Consider the following 19267-nt stretch of genomic DNA (forward strand, 5'->3'; position numbering starts at 1 on the left):
CTCTCTCCCTTTTAATGAAAATACAATTAGTCATATCTATACTGAGAAAAAAAGACAAAACATGCCAAAGGCTCAAATATTTAGAAAAGTTCCATTAAAAATCAGCTCGACCTATAGTGAGAGGACCTGAACTAAATCAATGAATGAGATCCAAAAGGCATCAAGCCTCACTGATTTCAAGTCCCTCTTCCACAGACTTCCTTATATCAAAAAAAGTTAAGAAAAATCTATTTAAATGTCTATCTAAATTCAGGAAACAAACCAACTGTATGTATGTATATATGTGACATCTTGGCTCTCCTTAGACACACTGAAAAAGAATAAGAGCTATTCAATATATAAATTTATGAAATCATGTAAATATTCCATACACATGTAGCCGAATCATAGCCAAATACTGAGCAAAACTACAGTTATGAGAGCCAGGTGGATAAGAAACACAGAGACCCTTGGTTTTTCTACACCACATCTCAAATGGCATTTCCTCTCAAAACCAAGTTTCACGTTGGGAAACGCTTCATTTTAAAGACCAAGCCCCAATAGTCCAGCATCTTAAGGTTAAACAGAGAAGGTGGACAGAATAGTTTTAGTGGATATTTTAACGGAGAGTAATAGTTACTGATGTCACCACAAATAATATGTTAGCTTGAAACCTGTTAACCAACTCAGGCTTCACAGGTGTGTGTGTGTGTGTGTGTGTGTGTGTGTGTGTAAATTCAAGTGTTTTCTACCAATAAACTTGGCCACAAAACTCTTTCTTTAGTTACTAAGATGTATTTTTGTTTTCATGCGTGGCCCTGAACGCATTTCTGTAGTTGTGAACAACTACATTTGATTACAGTCTGTCAGATTTATCTTTTTAGCAGGAGAAAAGTAATATGTGTTTCTCCAGAAAGGAAATCAATGTGTCTTTATGATAGATGCGGAGTGGAAAGCTGGATGCTGTCACTTTAAGTGAAGGAGTGGAAAGACAGGGTGGCTGCCCGGCTATCGCCATTGGCTGCTGACATAACTCTTGGGAGTCAAAGCCCTGTTTAAATCTTATAATCCTTGTTTATAGGACAGACTTCCAGTCACTGACCTAATAGTTACGGCTCTAAGTTGTTAAATTACAAAGTCTTGCATCTGAGGTGTCCCCAGTTTGCTTTGTTTAGATTTTCTCAGCCACATCTTCTAGCCAGAGCTCTGCCTGGTTGTTCTTAGGCACCGTGAGAAAGTCCTCCCCGCCCCATAGGAAGGACCAGGTCTCAAGGGCACACCCTCTTTCTTTCTCCATCAAACAGGAGGAGGAATCCTCGAAAGCAGCATCCAGACCATGCCAGAGACAAATGCAGCTGAAAGCATCCTCAGAGGGATGTACTGGGGGACTGCTTTGTGACAAAAATATGCCCAGAGGTCTCCTCCGTCCTCTTGGGACCCACCCACCTTCCCAGGTCCCCGAGGGGCTCCAGAGAGAGCGGTGCTGGACAGAAAACAAAGCATCTGCCCTGGCATTGTGAGGTTATAAGATTCTCCACTCAGAGGTGGCCCCACCCCGGACACTGAGAAAATCAGGGTGAGCAGGGAGGTCTTAGCAACATGACTATTTGTGCCTCTGACCGTTCTGATGAGCTTACAAAGCAGTGACAGGCTCTCTGAACTCACGTGTCTGGTCTCATGAAGGACATCTATCAGTAAAATATTTCAACTGTTTGTTTGCGGCCAGTTTCAATAATCACATTCCATGTATAAGCCCCTCTCCTAAGTTACTTTTTTTTTAAAACGGTAGGTTGGGTTTTGTTCCTTAAGTGATGGATGTTTCTAGAAGGCATTCTGTTGATGTGAGTGTGTGTGTGTGTGTGCACTCGGGGTACGAACCCCGACCTGAAGTTTCATTAATGACGCTGTATACAGAGGCCCTCGCCAAGGGTTTGGGACACGATCAATATTCTGCACAGGTCCGTTCACTCCTTCCTTATCACTGCTCTCTTCCACTTACGTACCCTGCATAGTACATAAATAAGCGCCAATAAGTAACGCACTTGCCGGAAGCTAAAGGATTCCCTCCTTTTCCCCCTGACATCCTCCTTCCAGGCTCACCTCGCTCCCACCATCCCCAAGTTATTCAAGAATCAGGGTTTAAGAAATAATACTTAATTTTTTTTTTTTTAAATATGGTATAGGAGCTGCTCTGTCTCATGGCATATCCTCTCTTGACAAACAATAGTTTCCAATTCAGGCACATAAACCTTCTGAGATGATAGCACCCATCAACATGTCTTCCTATACATATTTTAAAGCACTATCTTGACTTAGAGAAAAGCTAGACATAACCTGAATGTTTAATAAATGTGAATTGTTTAAATACATGAGTAAATCCAGACAGTGGAATAGTTTGAATCCATAAAAAGCATACTAAATAAATAGGTCTAGTGAAAAGGAGATATTTGATGTCACATGCAATGGAAAAAGCTGCTTACAACCTAAACGCAGATAGGATACAGATTTCCATATCTGCAAGGGTTTATTCCAGTGCCGTCACAATGGCTGCTGAGTAATGAAAGGGAAAATTCACTTTTGGGGTGTTCTTAATCCTGCTCTTTGTCTCTCCTAATTTTTCTCTGTAGCGCATTTCATTGCTTTCCTATATCAAAAAACAATAGAAGAAACTACGTTTTGGTGGAAACCGCAGTTGGGCACTTATCTGCACCAGCCGAAACCGTCCTCAGTTAAGCCTTTTAATCTGCCATCTCATCAGGCCGTGCATTTGTTTGATAGATGGCTCCGTTGCCTCTGGCCTGTCATATTGTTATTTGCTTTGAACTTGAAACATCTGGGTGGCAAAGACCGGAGCTGTCTAATATTGTGTTTTTTTTTAGTGTTTGAATATACAGAAAAATACGTAAAAAATCTTCTGATCCTCAGGATAGTCAAGAACAACTAGTCTTGTGTGTTGAAAGGAAAAATCAACCTCATAAGCTCAGTAAACAAAGAGAAATAAAGGTTGACCCGCGTCATCGTCCTCTGTCCCCTACAGAGCGTGGCACGCCGAGTGCTCTCGAGTGTATTTAAAACCACCATAAATGCCACCTTCACTGCCTTGCATTTTCTTCCTGGTTTAACTGGAGATTCTTCTACTTGCCTTTGCTTCATGCTCATTAATAATTTTCCAAGTTCTCGTTTTTCTTATCCCTGTGAAAGTACACTTCATATATTAAAAGATAATGAACACATGTTCCGGAAATAGCAAAGAGCTGAATTTATGCTTTTATTGAATTTATATTTTATGTTTACATTCTCTGATTACAATCAGAAGGGTAGCTGGTATTTCATGTACTTCTCTAGGAAAGAAAGACAGGGTTGGGCCCTTTCAAAAATTAAAATGTATCTGAAAACTGAAGATTTTAGTTGAACATCCAGACATAGTTTTGTAATGTCAAATATACGGAAAAGAGGATTCAAGCGAGAGGGAACTGCATGTTCAAAGGCACTAAGCCATCCTGATGTGCTCAGACGATAAGCATCTGTGTGACTAGAGAGCAGGATAGGTGGCATTTGGTGGCATTGTAGCATCAGGTCCAGCCCACATTAGCCAAAGTCTTCCTTTTCCATGTAAAGAAGTTTGGGTTTTGTCCCCAAGGCGATTGTAGAACTCCTACTGTAAGGATTTTTTTCACGGAAATGACATAATGCTATTAGCATTTTAATGTTTAAAATATTGTTCTGGCAACAGTATGAAGAATAGATTGGTAAGGAAGTAATACTGAAGGCTTTTGTAATATTCCAGACAAAAATAATTATTAAGGTTATGGGGTGGAGAAAAGGAAGCAGAGACAAGCAATAGTAAGTAGCTATAGCACTAACAGAATTGGGAACTGCTTTGGTAAAGGAAAAAGAGGAAGAGAAGAATCTAGAATAATCCTAGGTTCTTGACTTGGGCAACTGAGTAGGTGGTGGCACATTTTCCCAAATAGGCAATACAGGAAAAAACATATATAAATTTTTTTTTTGGAGGGTGGTGATTAGGGGAGAGAGTACATTTTCCTAGGCATAGAAAATATCTTATAGGTACCTATAAGACATCTAAAGAAGTTATGTTCACTAGAATGTAAGAGTACTAACAGCAGAGACATTGCTGGTTCAGTTCAACCAATCAGACATATGGCTTTCAAAATAATCATTTTAGAACTTCCTCTGATGTCCACCAAGACCATTTTACAACCAGAAATATGGTGATTCTGGTCCACTCCCAAAGGAGTGATTGCAGAAATCTGACTGAAATTCCTAATGGTCTTTACTCTTTGTTAACAGATATTAGCAAGGTTGTTTGTTGACTGGCCGAAGAGCCGAAACTGCACAATAAATCTCTGAAGTGGTCAGACTGGGCAGAATGAATGATAAAGTCATAGCGTTGGCCTGAGTTTCTGATATTTTTTAATCAGACATGTGGCTTTCAAGTTGCCATTGAAATGGTTAGGAGAGCCAAGTGTAATTGCTGTGATCCACATATACATCAAAAATTCTAAAGGGATTGTTGCATTAGCATGAGACGTAGTGAGAAGTAGATAGCTCAAGTAGAAATCTGGAAAAGACATTAAGAAAAAAAAAAGAAGAAGAAGAAGAAAAACCTAGTAAATGGCTCTGCTACTTAGGAAAGTTGGAACAAATCTTCCTCGCTGGAGAAGCTTGAATTACCTGCCTAGACCTTTAAGCATTTTCATGTACAAATCAAACACAGATGGCCCATTACGTTTATGACCTCCTGTCAATTACGCTAGATGGAGCATGCATTAATTATTGAAATATTTTCATAGTATACAAGTTTTTAGTGGTTACATTGCCACAGATAATTTCAACTTTCTGGTTAGAAACTGGTCTAAACAATTTTATTTACGAGAATTCATCTCTTGAATGTAGTAAAAACTACAAATACAGTAGTGGATTTTTTTTTTTTTTTTTTTCCCATTTAACAAAACTAACCTAGAAATCCTGGGCCTCTATCTTTGGAAGTCAGTGTTATGTTAGCGTTGCATACAATACATAAACTCTGCCAAAATCTATTACAATTATAGTAAATTTTTATTATAGGAGTTGTTTGTTATTTACGTCTCTAAGATAAACATAATATCAGGAATAGCCCTCTTCTATTCGATGTGTCAATTGCATCCATAAAATATGTTGTTCTGTAAACAGTAAAATAAAATAAAAAATTTGTAAAAGACTAAACTTGGTTTAACCTTCGAATTGTTGCATCTACTTTAGTTCAAGTCAGGAAACACTTTAGATTATGTGAAAAGTCCACAGTGTTTAGATTTTTTAATGTGCCACTAGTTTTTGTCTGGCCTGGCACACAAAATCCTGGGGCCATTTAACTGTCAAAGAACAACAGCACAGAACGGAACATTCCAGTGAAGCCACATTTGCAGAGAGTTTGGAGAAACACTTTGAGGAAACAGAGAACAAGACATGTAGTTTCTGTCACTCTGGAAGGAAGCTCTTCATTCAGCAAATATCAATTGAGCACCTACTATGCGCAGGGAAATTTTCTAAGCATTTGGAGTACATCGGAGGACAAAACAAAACAAAAAATAAAATTGATCGCCTCCTTTATTTACCTCTGCACAGAGAGAGAAGCTGAAGCTCTGAGAGGGGAGCTGAATAACCCAGGATCAGCCAGTGAGAAGGTGTGGAAGCCACAGTAAGAGCTCAGGCCACTAGAGACCGTGTTTTTAACCCACCATCACTCTCAAGCCTTTATTATTTCCAACTCACCTTTTCCAGGCTCAGTGGCCTATTAATCTGGGTCTTTGAGAAGTGAATGCTTAAATGTAGTTAGCTGGACTTTCTTCAGTAGAAGTCTTCAGTTAGGCAGCGTCACCCTGAAAAAAAAAAGTCTATATCTCTTCTCTCAAAAATGATAGAAAAGAATGTTTAGGCAAAGAATGGGACAAATGAGATTAGCATCACAGGAATGCTGATTTCACAGTCCAGTGGGATGAAGGGGCCCCTGGGGACAGCAGGCAAAGTCAACGTGCAATCTTTGGCTCCTTTCTCTGGCCAAAGCCAAACAGGTCTTGAAAAGTTTAATTCTAGCGAGGCACAAATGGCAGGGGCTGAAGGCAGTCTGTGATCCATCGCAATAGGTTTGCACAGAGTGGGAGAGAGCAATTCTCACCCAGCTCGATGCCACTAAGGCTAGAAAACTATGGTCCCCCACTAGAATCCTGTAAGAGGATTTAGCATATGCATCAGGTGAAAATCATGTACCACTGATCAATGCTTTGATATTGGGCCCCTCTCACAGACATTCGTAAGAAACACTGCTAATGAGGAGACTTCACGTTAAAACGAATGCCATATTAGTTAAGAGCTGCTTCATTAATTTGGGATGGTAATTTTGCCAAATGGCAAAGTAGTGTATTTTCCTACCACTGATAATGAAACTCTCCCAAGTTTATTTAGCGCTTCATACTTTTTAAAACTTTTCTGCTGTTGGTGAAAGAGAGAGGGTCAGATGGCTTGTCTGAGGTCGCATCCGATTTGACAGAGAACAGCCTAGAACGTTTCCTGGTTTACCCCAGGCTCTGAACACTCTTTTGGGCGTCTTCTTATTCGATCCTCACCGAAACAGATAGAGAAGGTGTTACCATGTCCACTGACCCCATGAGACTGGGGCACAGAGTGAGTCAGTGCCCAGTTCTGTTCCAAGGGGCATCTGTCACGCGGGGTGTCCGGCGGGGTCTCTGGTCCCGCTCCCCACACAAGAACGCAGGATATGGCTAGGCCAAAAAGGAACACCCACGGAGCCATAGGTAGGGGAGTCATACCACTATGGTCTCACTGGGTTTACACGACGTGCGACCTGCTGTCCGCTTTGCTGCCAACCGACCGACTCTCCTCCACTCTCCTCCACTCTCCTCCCCTCTCCTCCACTCTCCTCCCCTCTCCTTCAGTCTCCTCCTCTCTCCTCCTCGCTCCTCCTCGCTCCTCCTCTCTCCTCAACTTCCCTCCGTAGCCGCAGCAGTTATATTAGTGGCCAATGGCTCAATGGCTACAGCTGACGGCCAACCAACCACAGCTGATGGCCATTTACTACCTGAGCCAGCACCTTTCCACATGAGGCCGAGAGCCTGGAAACTGCTTTCTGGGGCTCTGTCCCCACAGCATCCCTGAGGATACGAAGTCCACTGAGGGTGCTTTGGTGACAAGGGGGATCTGGGCAGGAGAACCGAAGGCCGGCGAGAATAGCCTGTGCCAGGAACAAAAGGTAAAGAAATTGTGCAGCGGTCCAAGGAATTCATTCCATCTAGGGTGGACCTAGATGGTCCACCTGACCACAAGGACACAAAGACACCTGACCTACAAGGACACAAGGACACCTGACCTACAAGGGCACCTGACAGTGTTGTGATCAGAACTATAACATAGTGTGACTGGTTGCACAGCGTCTAGAGCTGTTGTTTCTCATGAGCTGGCACAATAGAATTACCTGAGGAGCTTGAAGAAAACACAGAATCTTGTGCTTACTGAATCTTTGGACAAAGAGCATGGGAATCTGGTTTTTAATACGCCCTACTTGGAGCTCATGGTTTGGAGCCTTGCTGCTCAGGGTGGTCCATGGACCAGCAGCCGCAGCGTCACCTGGGAGCCTCTCGGGAGTAAAGAATCTCACCCCACCCAGGCATTCGGACTCCAAACACCCCCTTTCCTCTACCCAGTTCAGTTTGAAGAACACTGGTCTGTGGCATCCCTCTTCTACTGTACATTCACCTCGTGAGGAAAAGAAATAGGTCAGTGTGACATAGATCACTCTTAGTGAGCCCATGAGGGGTCCACGCGAGCTCTGCTTCCATCTCCAGCTTCCTTCCTAGTCTAATACTCGAGATTTCCATGACCCTCCGATAAAGCATTACAGAATAGCCAGTTAAATGTTGTCAAAGCTCAACATCAGATTCAAGGACTATCCAGTGTTTGGAGCATTTCCAAAACTCACCTTCGAAAGATTTGGGAACGCAAACCACCATCTGCACATCTCTAAATGTCCAACCGTCCTCCCATGTCCCACTGTTCCTCAAAAACGTAGTAAAACACGTGGGCAAGCGCATCTGCTAGTTTCCTTTGCCGCTCATGAGGTCCAGCTAGGTCAGAGAGTCGGGTGTGTGCCCAGCTGCTGGCAAAGCTTGTGTGAAGTTCCTTGAGTGGAATCAAGACAGCTTCTCCTTGTTTGCAAGTCTGTACTCTTTCCTACCCAGGACAAGCCCTCCAGCTGGCATCCTGGGATAAGGGAGGAAGGAATCCTCCTCCAGTCCAACTCTCACCACTCAACTAGGAGCAATACAGCTGGGGTAACACTGGGATTTTTATATCCATCCATTATGACAACAGTCAAAGAAATTTTAAAGAAATAAAATTACTTGCAAGTCTACCATCCCGACAAGTTCATGCATGGTCCACATCCATGGAAAGTTAACTTTAGGTATGGGTTTGTTTTTTCACTTTCCTTAAGAGTACATCATAAACCCTTTTTCAATAGTGCTCTAGACTTCATAGCATTTTAATGTCTGCGTAATATTGCAATATTGATGGGCTATGTGTATATAATCAATCTGACATACGTAGCTGGCTTCCAATTATTCATTATTAGAAATAAATTCTAAAAGCTAACTTTAGATATTTTAGAGATTCGATCCCAATATTCAATCCCAATGTGCATAGATTTATTTATCTTTTCTAATATTTGACAGTTATCCTTAAAAAATAGCAAAGGCTGGCCCACGGCCAGGATTACTTAGCTAACTTCCATTAGTATAATATCGTAAGAGTATATACCATTAGTCACGAGGGGGAACAGGCAGAAAAGCATAAAGAAAACTATAAAAGATCATTCCTTTTTATCTTCAAAATCAGCTGAAAGTACATGTTCTCCTAAGAGAACCCAAAGGATCATTTTCATCTGTTAATTACTAGACGTAATATAGACTAAATATGTTATTAATGTATATGGAGCGAGCTTCCCTGTACTTAAAGGTTCTGAGTTTCAGACAGTTCGTGGGTTAGATAGTAGGCCACTTCCTGATTAGATGCCTGCACTGAGCTAAATAGAGACTTGCTGTAGCCAAATATTTTAATACAACGAGTATCTGATTACACTGTCACTTTCTGTTTTAGATGATAGACAAGAAAACGCAGAATGGCCTTAACCTTTAGTTAGATTCCACGAGTCCAGCCATTTACATAGAGCTGGCCCAACATCTGTCTGACTTCTGTCCCCCTCTTGCCCCGTCTCCCCCGCCATTCAAGTACCTGTCCTTGTCCCCTAATAATGCTGACACTCGTTTTGGAGCATGAGGAAGACAGTGGAAGCCACGGGTAATAGTCCAACTTTCCAAGGTCATTCCTGATGTTGAGGAAAGGCATGGCAGGCCATGGGGAAAGCAGAGACAGAGAAGTTTAAGGCAGTGGGACTGTTTCGTTGTGCTAAGTAAAAGCTACATAAAGGAAAAGGAGAAAAATGCATTTTAAAAGACTGGTTTGAAGACACGTCGTGGAGGGCTTTGGATGGCAGGACAAAGAGTCTGGAGAATAAGAAATGGTTTTAAGCGAGAGCAAATCAAAATCAGATGTGTGCTCCGTAAAGATTGAGTTGGGTAAGATGGATGGAAGAGAGAATAGCATACAGAGACAAAGTGGCAATGGAGCTACCAGAATGGTGAGAAGCCAGTAGGGAGGTCTGGATGAAGAGGCAGGAATGAGAACGGAGAGGGGACGTGGGTGTCAGACGCTACAGAAAGGAGCAGAAACCACTGTGTAAGGGGACAGGAGAGCAGTTCTTGGCAATGTCCCCAGGACCACCTCCTTCCAGTGATCTCGGTCCCAAGCAGCCACCATGTTGTTAAAAAGCCATCTTCCAAAACAGTAAAAGTCTGTAGACCTCAGATATAAAACTGGCTGAAACTGTTGTCTGAATTTGGACACCAATGCTCTGATTGAAATGGAAATGCATCACTGATTTTATCAACACCGTTATAGAGGACTAAGGGTAGGGTTGGGTTTTTGGACCAAATCCCCCCTAATCTCTGAGTATCTGACCATCTCCATGGACCTGAGCAACCCGATGTCTAAACATCAGGCCAGTGATCAGGCTGCTACACCCCGCGTGCCCTGGAAGAAGGAAAACTCAGTGGGAAAGGCACTTTGGACGGAGAAAAACAGGCAGAGTTTTAACAAAGAAGAAGAGTGGCATGGAGGTTTGAGTAGAGTTGAGAAAAGTTGTCTCAGAGAGTCTGGTAGGACTTTCGTTTAAAATTAAAATTACTAGATAATTTGGCAGTAAGGATTAAAACATAAAACCCACATACTCAGCCATGTCACTTTATGTACCCATGCTAGAAAAATACTCATGGCATGAGTATTATGAGTATTACGTATGTAAGTATATGAGAAATACTTGAGTACATAAGAAGTATGACAGCATATGCACTACAGTATTGCATATAATAGCAAAAAGCTGGAAGGAATCTACATGCATATTGCGTGGGAATGACTCCGGGAGCACTGAGATAGCCACACCGTGGGAAATTCTCGAAACGTTTAGAAAAAACGATGCATCTCTGTTTCTACTGACTAACAAGATGAGACCTCCAAGACACCAATGAGTGAGAACGTCAAGTGCACAGCGTCTCTCCAGTGTGACACATGTTTTGGAGGTTCGCTTGGATGGAAACAGGGAAGGTGGGCAGTTGTGGCAGGGAGTCCTTATCTTCTAATATTTTAATATTTACAAAGAGAGCAAGTGTGTGGTTATTGTTTTGCGTTTCCAATTTTATTTGAAAATTTTAAATTCCTTGCTCCTAAGGAGGTGCTTTTCTGAGGTGATATCTGATCGTATATCAAAGACGTCTTTCCCCTAAATTGATTCACTTTAAAAAAAAAAAAATGAGGCACTGGTTTAATCCAAAAATTAATGGTTGAATAGTGATAGATAGATAGATGATACATAGATAGATGATAGATAGTTAGATAGATAGATAGATGGATGGGTGGATGGAAGGATGATAGAGATAGACAGGCAGATAAACAAAACTCCCCTTGGCTAATCCCCATTAGAACTACCAGTTTTGTGCAGGATTACCAAGACAATTCTGTTCAATATAACTGTGCACCTCCCCCACAGTTTAATAATACGGCCAAATATCAAATGGCATGCCAGTGAACTGCCAAGGCAGGAACATCTCTGTGTGTATGTCATATTTAAAAGGGAGCGTCAAGCATCATACCCGCCTGAGAGGAGGTCCTCAAATGGAGCCAATTGAAAATCAGAACGATATAATCTCACCCGGAGTTTATTCACTGAAATATTTTTTTTGGAATGGGGGGGGAGTTCAGAAAGAAATGAAAGTCAATTATTTTCTAAATTAGAAACGGTGTCTACAGTACCTTTATATCGGCTCCGATTTTAGAGCACAAGGTAGAGCTAATGTGATTTTAATATAGTTTAGCAGACGGTGATTATTACAAGGTCTTCTTTTGCCCCCTTAGGACTTTTTCACTTAGGAACTTGATGGTGTTTGAGGTAAAGTGTTATAGAGGGACTCTAGCACATGCCAGAAAAGAAAATATTAACCCGCTGTGTAGCCAAGAGCTGGATTAATCTTTTGAGCAATTCAGAAGAGAATTGGAACGTGAGCCCTAGAAGGCCGTTCACATATTCTGAAAAGTGCTCAAATATCTCTACTTGCAACTGGCCACTTGGGTGGATTTTGAATTATTTGGGTCCTATTGCTTTGCCTCCTTAATTCAAAAGCAAATTTTCATGTAAGTCGTTTTTATTTTGCATGGGTTTGAAAGTAACAAGCACCGACACACGTTTTTAAAAATATGTGTGTATTTTTGTGAGCCTAACGTTGAATACAGTCTGCCTTGCAGAGCACTCTGGGAAAAGGGTATTTAATAAATAACTTTGCAGTGAAAAGGCCTTGAAAACTTCCTCTAAACATTAGACCCATGCTTTCTTTCTGAAACACATTAACAGCCTGCAGAAGGCTCAGAGATGCTGGTGATTCTCTTAGGCTGACTTCAGAATCCCTGACATTTCACGTGCATGAAAGGGTTTGTGCTCCATGCTCCACCCGTCCCCACCCTGTCCCTGCTCTCCGCCCACCCCCACCCCCACTTCTACCCCCAGCCAGTGTTTGGAGATTGTGTTGACTGCAATTCTCCTGGAGAGAAAGATTGATAAAGCAAAGCAACCAGAGTTATTTCCTATGCATGAAATTGATTAAATGCTTCACTAAATGGCTTATAAATTTGCTTCTCATATTTCTGTCACCCACTGAAAAGATTACAGAAACTCTACATATAACCATGTTGTATACAATACCAAATTACAAAAGGTTGTAAAAACTAATGTTTTGTTTAAAGTTTTGAGCAGGACCATATGCCTTCAGTGACCTTGAGTAAGCTATTTTAATTCAAAACATTTCAGAGATTAGAAAGGGGAGAAATATTCAACTCCATAACCAACCAGATGACTGGTGGGTAGACCTCACTTAACTGCTGCACTTCCGCTCCTTCCAGGGGCGTAGAGTGAAGCGCCTCCTGCCAACGCCTAGGTCTCCAAAACTTTCCCCAGCACATGTGGTGTCACCAAGGATATCGTTACAAAAGAGATGGAAAACAGGGCTCGAAGACCTCCCGAAGTTGACTTTGCTCTATTATTTTTAGTTCAGAGACACATCCTAATGAATTCTGAGTCTCGCGTGGCCTTGTGGGACTCCAGAGAAAAGCTGACAAGTATTAGCCCGGGTGGTGGGATTATTTTATTTTTAGGTTGTTTTGTTTGTTTGTTTTTAATCTTTACACATCTTTCACATGTCAGTGACGTGCCGTGCTCTCTTCCATGTGAGAATTCCATCCAACTCTTGTGCAACAATTGGGGGGATTTTAGCAAACAAGCGATTTATAGGCAAACATGTGACCTACAGATGTTACTGGGGAAACTAATCCCTTTCTTAACATGGCCTTAAAAGTACCTTTACTTCTGCAGGAAAAATGATATTCTTTCATAACATTTATAAGACATCATGTCCCCAGCAAGAATTAACATTTGGCGTTAACAACACAGCTCTGGCAAGCACTTCAAGAGAACAAGTTTTACAACCAAGGATGTGCTTAAGATCCGACTGGCCTGACCTCTGTGGTACACGTCCCCAACCTCCTGTCACCTTCAGGGATAGCCAGTGTGGGAACCAAGATGCTGCCACTGCCCCAGCCATCTGGAACCCAGCGAGGTGACATAACCAGGGCAGTTGTGTTAAAAGGGGAGTTTCCGTGAACTTTCTGAGTACATGGACCGAGTTGCAATGGAATTAGCTCTCATTTGTGAAAATATAACGTAATCTCACTAGTAAAATCAGGGCTTTTTTTTTTTTTTTTTAAATGAGTACCTGTTCTGGGGGATACGCCAATAATTCAGGGATGATTTAACCAGACCATCAACAGCTGGACGACTTATTTAACTCTTTGGTGATGTTACATGAACCTTCCTGTTGGCTTCAAGCCACCACGTAATTAATGTTGACGCCCGGCATAGAGCGTTTCATAAATTATAACAAAGAAAGAGGCTTCTTATTAACAACCCAGAATAACTAGTTTCTGCCCGTCGGTGTATACCACCTTAAAAGATGTCAATCCATGTTTCCTGAAGTGTAGTCCTCGGGACACCAATTCTACAAGATTACTCTTTATAAAAGGGTTTTGCTGATCAAATGGGCAACTCTCTCCTGGGGTATAGTCATGTGTGAGAGACTGCTGCTGCAAACAATCTGATTTAACTCAGTTTAAACTTAACTAGAGTTTCTCACTTGACCCCAGATTTTTTTTTCCCCCACTGACTCTATTCCCTAGTCTGTACTCCACATCCTGTGACTGTATATATAGATATATAGATATATACAGTCACAGGATGTGGAGTATAGTATATATATCTATATAGATATATAGATATCGATATATAGATATATATTGAGATATATCTATAGATAGATTTATATCTATCTATATATATCTATCTATATATAAAATTATCATTGACATTCATTATTATTCAGCTTCAGCTTCAGGTGTACAGCGCAGTGGTCAGGCACCTACACCGTCCATGAAGTGGTCTCCCTAACGAGACAAGTGTCCATCGGATACCTTATAAAATCTTTACAACATTATTGATTATATTCCCCAAACTGTCTTTCGTATCCCCGTGGCTTTTTTCTTTTTTTATTAAGGCTTAGAACCTTGCGATTGTTCTTTGAAACATACTCTGGGAAACACTGGTTTACACCTACTACTCGTCTGGCAGACTTCTCCACCTCCTTTGAAAGTTTGTCCGGCTCTGGGCTGCCCTTTCTGTAAGATGCTCAGCCAAAAGTAAGAGAATTCCCTGACCACACGGCAAGAAGGCCTTCGTTGCTCCCCTTTCCCTGAGATATGGCGGCTCTGGGCTGTGTTCCTTTCCTCTCCTCATTGGCCTGGTTGTGTGTTCTGTGCTATTTGCTCACTACTCAATCCAAGAGCCATTCAGCATCAAATGCCCTGATGAATATTAGTTATAGTTATGAGTAAGTAAGCTTCACATACCTTGATTTTTCTTGGATTCTTTTTTGTTTCTTAAGATTACGAACACATCTACTTTCCTTTTCTATTTTCCATAACAGACCAAAGTTTATTCTTTCATTTCTATAGTCAGAGTCACTCAAGCATCAGGGTCACTCAGGGAAACGTAGCGGTGTGCAAGAGAATGAGAGTGGCATGATTGTGGAGATAAGCTGGGATCTGCCCTCATCTAAACTTGTAAGTAAATCATCTGTGCACGTCAGCCTCTCGGCGAGTACGAGTAACAAATTGCCCACGAGCAGCCTCCGGGGTGACGGATGATGGCGCTGCATTGCAACCCCTTGACTCTATGGCTTTGGTTCCCAAACCAAGTGAACACGGTGTAACCCCGGCCGTGTTAAAACACAGATCTCTGAGCCGCACCCCCAAAGTGTCCAATCCAGCCGGTCTGGGTGGGCCTGAGAATATGCATTTCTAGCAAACTCCCCAGCGGTGCTGGTGCTGCTGCTAGTCAGGGATCCCACTCTGGGAATGACAGCTGGACAGCAGTCCCGAAGCTGCCTGGTCAAAGTTCCCAGTGCCAAGCGACAGCCTGACATGGAATCTCTAGGAAGGAGACTCGGGAATCTGTATTTTCAGTAAATTCCCCAAGCGATTCAAAACATCTAGGTCTGGACCACTTTAGCCAGAGACGGCAGGGCTTGCATTTTAGATCAGGGCCGCCTCGGGTCTCGAACCCCTGCCTGCGTCTGAGCCTAGGGCATCTCCCGACCGGAGGCCTCTTCAAAGAGCCGGGAGACTGAAGCCCTGTGAATGCCTCCTCCAATAACTTGTCCGGTAATTGGCATATTGATTGCTAATGTCATCATGTTTTAGTATATATAAACCCCTCACTCTATGACACAGCCCCCAACAATCCAAAAAGTCATTGTTTATTCATTGCGACTCCCAAACTGGCCCTTGTCACTGGCTGCTGGAGGGCTGGCTGATAAAAATCAGCAAATCATTGGATGCACACATTCTTAACATGACTGACCCATGACATCTCCGAGGGCAGCCAGGGAGCCTGTCATTACAGTACAATACTTTTCTTTCTTCCTCCTTATCTAGCCCCAGATGACTTTGAGATTTTTATTAACTCATTAATGACTGAAGATGTCATTAGAGCGAGTGGCAGGGTTTTTTTTTTTGGTGTTTTTTTTTTTTTTTTTTTTAATTTTCGTTTTCTTTTTTCTTAAGTGGGAATAATGTACAGTTCGCCCATGGTGGGAGGGGACAAGCTCATTGATGAAACAGCTAGGACAAACCAAGGGAGAGACCCTTTTCCTTTATTAGAATTTGAAATCTGATTGACAGGTCCTGGGATTGAAGATCTGCAGACAGAAATGCCACGTTGCTTCAGAAATATGTTGAGTAAGAAAAACAGGGCAATGTGATAAGGACATAGCCACCCGTAAAATTCAGCAATTCCCATTGTGTTGTGGACCCAATCTTTCCAACCTAACAGCTAAATTTTTTTTTTTTTTTTAATTCGGAGTAAAGCTACTGAAACCTCTAAATGTTTCTCAACCTACACATTCATTAAACCGTATCTTGTTTCTGCCTGCCTTTAATTTTCACATCTGCAGAATTGCTTTTAAAAATCAAATTAGATCTTTTGAAGGCACTTAAATTGCAACAACCTTATGTTTTTTTATATACTCTTGGGTTTCAGCCTTTTCATCTGGTTTGTGTGTCCAATTAATGGCATATCTCAAGGAAAGACCAATCATTTCGAAAACTTGAGAATAGAAAAAGCAAGCAGACTATTTTCATTATAACTGATTGGATTGAGAATAAGCTACAGAGGAAATGTTCAAGAATTATGATAACTTTTTTTAGATGAGATCACAAAAAAATGTCAGTCACATAAGGTGCTTTTCATGGCAATGAAAGCTTTGAAGTCCTGTTTGAGTTGATTCATTTTCGGGGTTCAGCCTCGGGCATGTCAGAAGTCTCCTTAGAGACTGGGCTTACACTGACTTTATCAGTCTGTATAATTCACTTGGCAAAGAAAACGTCTATTATTAGATGTATCTCATATGTTACTAAGTGTTTACAAAATTTTACTATTGTCAAAATGCATTGTAAATTAACGGACCCTCATAACACATGGAAAAACTACTCCCCAGGAGAGAAAATTGTCTGAAGACCTAAAAAGATTTTTGCCCAAGGAAATTGCTGTCAGTCAACTATGACCAAGATTTAAATATGCTTGAAGGCCAGTTTTAGTCTAGCATCACCTAATTACATCTTGATCTTTCTGTATTTATTTGCCTAGTGGAGAATTTTATTCATTAGATGTTATGTTCAGTAGAATAATTAGTTAATATTTGCAGATTAACTAAATACAATAATCTTATCTAATTCAGCAATAATGGTATTAGTTTTCTTCCCACCTTTCTGTACTTGATGCCAAAAACCTGGGAGAAAAACAGTCAAAACCCCAGATGCTTTTAAAGACCCAGATGTATGGTGTCAAGTAAATAAAACATCAAGGATTTTTACTAATTTTTTCGATTTTCATCCAGATGTTTAGTGTCATATGGACACAGTCTTAATCTTTCAGTCATAATCACCATGTCCTTTAATATCATTTACCAATATTTGAAAAACTTCTTCACCAAATTATCTCTAAAAATGCTGTTTAATTCATTCACAGTGGGACGGGGCGGGGGTGGGGAACACAAAGATATTTTTTTCCGGAACAAAACTATAATGCCCAGTAGACTCATAACATAAGGGAACCAGCCAGAATGGTGCCCACGTCTTTATGTTGGAAAACACTTCCTATCTGCGCTGTTAAATGATGGAAGATAATTCAACTTAAATTGTTGGAATGGCAACTTAATTTTAATTGACCTGCACGTGCTAATTTCAATTCTAGTAATAGCTTGGGAGAATAACAGGCTCTCAAGTATAAATGAGGGCCCCTTTCCCAACTTATTCACTTATTACTAAATCCCAACGAGAAGATCTGACCTTTTAGGAACAATGTCTGCTCTGGTGACTTTGGGTACATAGAAGCACTGGCCCGAGGATTTAAAGACTTGACATTGGATCCCAGCACTTCGATTTTCTAACTGTGTGACCACTTAAAAACTCTGAGCCTCAATTCTCTCTTCTTTAAGATCGGACTAATAACCCTGTCTCTAGTTGACCTGAAGATCTAATAAAAGAACTTTGGAATGACAAAAAGCTGCAAATATAAAACCATCATTAATATATAAACTATTTTATCATTAATTTTATGTATTAGCAATATGTTAATATTACTATGTAAAAATATCGCTAGTGCTAATATGGAATTCGGGGGCTCAGTACAGATAACCATGCTCAAAAAGATCTGGTCAACTATTTATCAGTTACAAAGGATATACAGGAATGACTATATCCTTACAAAACAATACCAGACTGTACCTATCCCCTCCCTGCACTTCACCTACCTGAATGGAGAAATCGTTTTAGAGATACTCTCCTTTTGGTAACTAAATAAACTAATCATAGAGCCCATTGATTGGGTCTGTATTACATAGGGCATGTCTGCCAATCTAGACCTGTTTCCTTGGCCAACTGGTCGACTTAACTTTGATGGACTCATACGCTCTCCTGGCCAAATGGCAGACTCAGGCCTTTGCATACAGCAATTTTGTGGCTGCTAAATATTCAAACAGACCTCATAGTTTCTAACAAGGGAGATTGCTTTCTTTGTTTTTGTTGTTGTTGTTGTTGTTGTGGCTGTTGGTAAAATGTACATCCTGAGAACTGGCCAACGTCCCTCCCCACAGTATAAGAGAGTTTCTAGTGCAAAATCAACTCATGTCCTTGTAAAATGCTAACACTAAAAATCTTTCAAGCATTTTAATCTTACGCTTTTTTGTCACAACTCCCAGATTTTTTGGAGGAAAAAAAAACAACTCAAAACTTTTCAGTTCTACTCTTAAGCTATGGGAAGCTTCTTGAAGTACAAAAAAAAAGGAATACCATTAATAAAATGAAGACAATGTAGTTCACGTTAAATTAAAAAAAAAACACAAAAAACTCTGCAGTGTCAGAATGCCACAGTAAACAAAGCTCACACATTAAGAAATTTCCTTAAAAGTTTAGTCCAACTTTTTTCTCAATTATGTGTCCATAGAGAAGATGAGATGAATAATCAAGTGTTAGTTCCTCAACTTTTCAAAGTCACAAATCGCTCATTAGCAATGTTGCTATATTTGAACACTTGCTTTGAAGAGCCAAAAATCAATACAAAAGGAAACCATAATAATAAAAGGAAAGATTTCACCGGTCATAATAGGGAAAGGTGTGTGAGCTGGAAGAAAGTACAGTACAGAAGCCCATGACAAGTCATGATAAATGGGTCGTTATAAAATTCATGTTTAGGCAGCACCAGGCCGGGGATAATGCCATTCGTCATGGCAACACCAGCCCACTAATGAGCCCTCATTGCATATTCATGTCTGTGGTGTTTTTTCTCTCCCTCCCACCCTGAACTGGTGCCTGGAAATATCTCCAGCTCAGACTGAAGCTCAGTTCAGACCTCCTCCACCACCTCCTCCTCCTCCTCCTTCTTCTTCTTCTTCTTCTTTTTATTTGCTATGTTGCAGCAATTACACTGTAAAAGTGCTGCCCGAGATTG

General features: G+C 41.0%; 1 long non-coding RNA gene across 5 annotated transcripts in view; it reads right to left on the reverse strand.

Annotated features, from left to right (window-relative positions):
- The window catches only part of LOC117018817 (uncharacterized), a 79132-nt gene that overhangs the window by 11766 nt on the left and 48099 nt on the right, over positions 1 to 19267 (reverse strand). For 3 of the 5 annotated variants that reach the window (XR_004422332.1, XR_004422328.1, XR_004422329.1), the window contains exon 4: positions 5585 to 5858. This is a non-coding gene — a long non-coding RNA (uncharacterized LOC117018817). Of the gene's footprint in view, positions 1 to 3068; positions 3172 to 5584; positions 5859 to 19267 lie in introns of those variants that run through there. The other 2 variants (XR_004422331.1, XR_004422330.1) reach the window with 2 other exon arrangements.

Source organism: Rhinolophus ferrumequinum, chromosome 28, assembly GCF_004115265.2.
Source record: "Rhinolophus ferrumequinum isolate MPI-CBG mRhiFer1 chromosome 28, mRhiFer1_v1.p, whole genome shotgun sequence".
NCBI lineage: Eukaryota > Metazoa > Chordata > Mammalia > Chiroptera > Rhinolophidae > Rhinolophus > Rhinolophus ferrumequinum.